We start from the raw sequence: 5,279 nt of genomic DNA, 5'->3' as shown, positions 1-5,279 counted from the left end.
ATTCTATGCATCCATTGAAGTGGGCCCACGAAAGCTTATGCTCAAATACATTTGTTAGTATCTAAGGTGCCACAAGTACTCCTGGTTCTTTTTGCGGATACAGACTAACACGGCTGCTACTCTGAAACATGCCAATTTAGTGTCTGTTTGGAAATTTGAATTGAAATTGGAACATTAATACACACTTTAAAAGCATATACAGTGTATTATAAAATATATGTATCTGAAAGTATAATAGATTTGAAAAGTATGAACATAGACTAGCTTCCTTATACGGCTGTTGTTTTTTATGACAATGTCAGTGCATTCATTTCGGTGATGTTGGCCAACCTAATAATTTCAAATGATGATTTGTAAGCAAAGTCTAAATGAGCTCTCCCTGACAGCTAGTGATGAGCTGGGGGGAAAGGCTTCAGGACCAGATTGTATTTACATTCACACCTAATCTACCTCGGTATCCAGCAAACAAAGCTGTGTTGCCCAAGTGATAGATTTTGGTTGGGGTTGGGTTACAAATCACTTGAATGTGGGGGTGGGGTGGGAATGAAATGTTGTTGTTCTTATTGTATGAGTAAAGGGCAGTAGAACTGTACTTAGCCTGTGCTGATTGAGGGCATCAAGAGAGAGGGTGGGGACCTGTCCCTCTCCACTGTTTAAAAACAGAGCTGATTAGGCTCCATAGATAGTCTTTTGTTCTGTTAAGTGACCACTGCAGCTGAAATCACTGATAATCAGGTCTAAGTGCTTAGTCCTGCTGTGGGGACAGTGTTCCTGTGGGTACAGTGTTTTTGTGTAAGAGACAGCCCAGACTGCACTAGCAGCGAGGTTCCCCCACTGAGAGCTCAGCTGAAATCACTGACAGCTGGGTGGAACCTCAAGAGACCAACTATCAGAGGTCACAGTGGCAGGTGGCAGCAGAAGGTGACTGCGCAGGGCCATTGGCAACAGAGTGGTGGAGTGAACGGTGGCACAACGAACAGCAGTGGTCAGAGCGAACAGTGAGCAGCTGGAGGAATGAGCAAGGTGCCTTCTTGCCCCCCACCTGGGAGGTGAACTCACGTGAAAGCACCTCTGAACTCTGAGTCTCCACTGACCAAGGACAACACCAGTGAGTGGGGTGCAGTGGAGGGAAAAGTGAGGGGCACGTTAAAAAAACATTTGTTTGTTGGACTATATTTTAGTGACTTTGCTCCAGAATGCTAGATTTGTGACTGGGAATGGAAACTTATATAAGTATGTTTCCTAGTAGGCCAAGATTTTTAAAATGCGTTATTTGCCAAGGTTGTTATCTCACATTGTTGCTATCTTGAGAGGTCATTATGTTGGAGAGTGTCTGTACTAAACATTTTTATTATTATAATTAATGTTTACATAAGAATGGTCATACTGGGTCAGACCAATGGTCCATATAGCCCAGTATCCTGTCTTCCAACAGTGGTCAAGGCCAGGTGCTTCAGAGGGAATGAACAGAACAGGGAATCATCAAGTGATCCATCCCTTGTTGCCCATTCCCAGCTTCTGGCAAACAGGCTAGGGACACTCAGAGCATGATGTTGCATCCCTCCCCATTCTGGCTAACAGCCACTGATGGACCTATTCTCCAGGAATTTATCTAGTTATTTTTTTAATCCTGTTATAGTTTTGGTATTCACAGCATCCCCTGGCAAAGAGTTCCACGGGTTGACTTTATGTTGTGTGAAGAAGTACTTCATTTTTTTTTTAAACCTGCTGCCTATTAATTTCATTGGGTGACTGCTAGTTCTTGTGTTATGTGAAGGATTAAATAACATTTCCTTATTCACTTCTTCACACCAGTCAAGATTTTATAGACCTCTATCATATCCCGCCTTAGTCGTCTCTTTTCTAAGCTGAAAATTCCCAGTCATTATAATTTTTCCTCCTGTTTCATACCCCTAACCATTTTAGTTGCCCATCTCTGTACCTTTTCCATTTCCAATATATCTTTTTTGGGATGGGGTGACCAGATCTGCATACAGTATTCAAGGTGTACACGTACCATGGATTTATATAGAGGCAATATGATATTTTCTGTCTTATTATCTATCCCTTTCTTAAAAAAGCAAAGGTTTCAGAGTAGCAGCCGTGTTAGTCTGTATCCACAAAAAGAACAGAGTACTTGTAGCACCTTAGAGACTAACAAATTTATTTGAGCATAAGCTTTCGTGAGCTACATCCAATGAAGTGGGCTGAAGCCCACAAAAGCTTATGCTCAAATAAATTTGTTAGTCTCTAAGGTGCCACAAGTACTCCTGTTCTTTTTAAAAAAGCAAACAGAATGTTGGGAATCATTGACTGCTGCTGCACATTGAGTGGATGTTTTCAGAGAACTATCCACAATGACTCCAAGATCTCTTTCTTGAGTGTTAACAGCTAATTCAGACTCCTTCATTTTGTATGTATAGTTGAGATTGTTTTCCAATGTGCATTACTTTGCATTTATCAACATTGAATTTCATCTGCCATTTTTATTGCCCAGTCACCCAGTTTTGTGAGATCCCTTTGTAACTCTTCGCAGTCTGCCTGGGACTTAACTATCTTGAATAGTTTTGTATCATCTGCAAATTTTGCCACCTCACTGTTTACCCATTTTTCCAGATCATTTATGAGTATGTTGAACAGTAATGGTCCCAGTACCAACCCCTCAGGGATACCACTATTTATCTCTCTCCATTCTGAAAACTGATAATTTATTCCTACCCTTTGTTTCCCATCTTTTAAACAGTTACTGATCCATGAGAGGACTTCCCTCTTATCCCATGATGGCTTACTTTTCAAAAGTTAATTTAAATTAAATACATATTTTTTAAAAAAAATTATATTTTTTTAGAAATCTAGACCTGTTATGTGTTTTGGTGTAACTTGCATTATCCTTATGTTAAATTTGCATTATCCTAACAAAACATTTACTTTATTCATATCTCTTTTATATAGCTCATCGGTCCTGACACCCCCCCCTGTAAATTCGGACACCCCCCCTAATTTCAATTCCTGGGGAAACCACTGGTGCCATGTATTTCTAAACACATATTCAAATGTCACCTCTAGAATTTCCAAACTCTCAGACATTTCTGGGATACTTACACTGCAGATGAGCTATTAAAGAGAGATCAAGTGAATCAACATTATTGGGGGAGGGATAGCTCAGTGGTTTGAGCGTTGGCCTGCTAAACCCAGTGTTGTGAGTTCAATCCTTGAGGGGGCCATTTGGGGATTTAGTTGGGGATTGATCCTGCTTTGAGCAGGGGGTTGGACTAGATGATCTCCTGAGGTCCCTTCCAACCCTAATAATCTATGATTCTATGCTGGACAAAATGTAATGTACAGCTTCCAGCATTCCTCCTTTAGCTGTATTTGCCAAAGCCATTGATGTGTAGTCGGTCTAAAAAAACAATACAGCATTGTCACTACAGTGTAACATTTTCTGCTCTACACAACAGGTAAAGCTTCTTTTTCATCATGTTTTAAATCACCCAGGACTAGGAAGAGTCTGATTTTGTTTAGCTTCACTGATGTTACCATGCTAGTCACCCAATCAGCAGCCTCTCAGGGTACCTGGTAATCACATTTATTCTTTTCATTCGCTCCAGTTCAGTTCAGATATTTTTCTGGGTGATTGTACAGCTGGATTAAAATAAAACAATACTTAATTTTTCCCATCCAGCAGCCAGAAAGGCATGGGTCACTACTCAGCATAAATAAATTGGGACTTGTCTTTGAAAATTAAGTCATCAGTCCTGCAACTGGATCTATGTTGGTGGGTCTAAGAGGAGACCCATCAAAGTCAGTGGATAAAGGGATCTGCTTTTGTGGAGCTGATAGTAATGACTCATCTTCTTTTTTCTTGTCACTTCCCTATTTGGGGTCTGTGACTTTTAGAGCCTTCTTCCAAAACTTATGATTGTCTGCTGGGCTGTTTTGCAAATAGGTCTCTCTAAGGTCCGCTGATATCCAGCCCGTGTACCGAATCGTTGGCCTCCCCCTTGCTCGTCTTCCATCCACAATCATTACAAAGGCCAACCTATCAATATATGTCTCAGGTCTCCACCGGACATGTCCATTCCAAAATAGCCTAGCCTCTCTCAACTTGTCTTCAGTTGGGGCAACCAACAATAGGCCTCTCACAACCTCATTTTGTTTCCTATCACAGAGTGTCCAACCATTGGACCTTGTCAACATCTTCATTTCCATGGTGGTGATGAGCATACTGATTTATTTTCTTGTGTTCCAAGTCTCTGTTCCATACATTAGGATGGGTCAAATTACAGGCTACCTTTTAACTTTATATGATGTTCCTGTTGGTGCTGAGCCCAAACAGGTCTGTAATGTCAGCCAGGTATTTCTGCTAGTTGCAGGGCCAGATCCTCAGTTGCACCAGAGTCATATTCTCAGCTTCTACACAAGCTGAGGATTTGGCCCAAAGTGTCTTCAGAGTTAGCACTAAGGAAATTTCCAGCATGCCTAGATTTAACCATGTTATGCAATCTAGTCTCTCATTTCACTAGGACGGTGGTGAAGCACTGGAATGGGTTACCTAGAGAGGTGGTGGAATCTCCATCCTTAAAGGTTTTTAAGGCCTGGCTTGACAAAGCCCTGGCTGGGATGATTTAGCTGGTGTTGGTCCTGCTTTGAGCAGGGGGTTGGACTAGATGACCTCCTGAGGTCTCTTCCAATCCTAATCTTTTATTATTCTATAAAAGTCTTGCTCAACTATATAAGAGCTATTATTATTATCCACAGTGCCTGGGAATGGATGGAAGTTATGCTTCTGGCTTTTTAAATGTACAGGTGAATCTCTCTAATGACATGGGCTTATTTAAATTAACATGGAAATAAGTGTAGGTTACTATCTTGCTTATTCCGCTTCTGTTAAATCCAAGAAGTTATCAAAATATTCTCTCCTCCCATGTCAAATTTAAATGGATCTTACTTACTATAGGCAGCACAGGTAGTGATGCCTATAGTTAAGGTTGCCTGACACTTTTTATTATAAAATTCTAGTTTCAGATGTTTATAACTTTGCCAAACTTAAACCATTTGGGCTGAAATTTTCCAGGCCATGTGTCTGTCTTAGCCTGAATTTATGCAAAAATGTATCTGCCATTTCTTAGAATCAAGTTAGCAGAAAATACATTGTTTTGCCTAAGTAAAAAACTTCTTACAAGCTTTTTAATGAGAAGCTCTAGAGCTTCTATGCTTTGGAGCAGGACTTGAAATTTGGCTAAGGGGGTCACCCTCGTGTCGGGGCTGTGTCTTTTGCC

This window comes from Terrapene carolina, unplaced genomic scaffold, assembly GCF_002925995.2.
Source record: "Terrapene carolina triunguis isolate 2854851 unplaced genomic scaffold, T_m_triunguis-2.0 Scaffold58, whole genome shotgun sequence".
NCBI classification, from domain to species: Eukaryota; Metazoa; Chordata; order Testudines; family Emydidae; genus Terrapene; species Terrapene triunguis.
The sequence above is the reverse complement of the archived record's forward strand: the minus strand, read 5'-3'. Positions refer to the sequence as shown.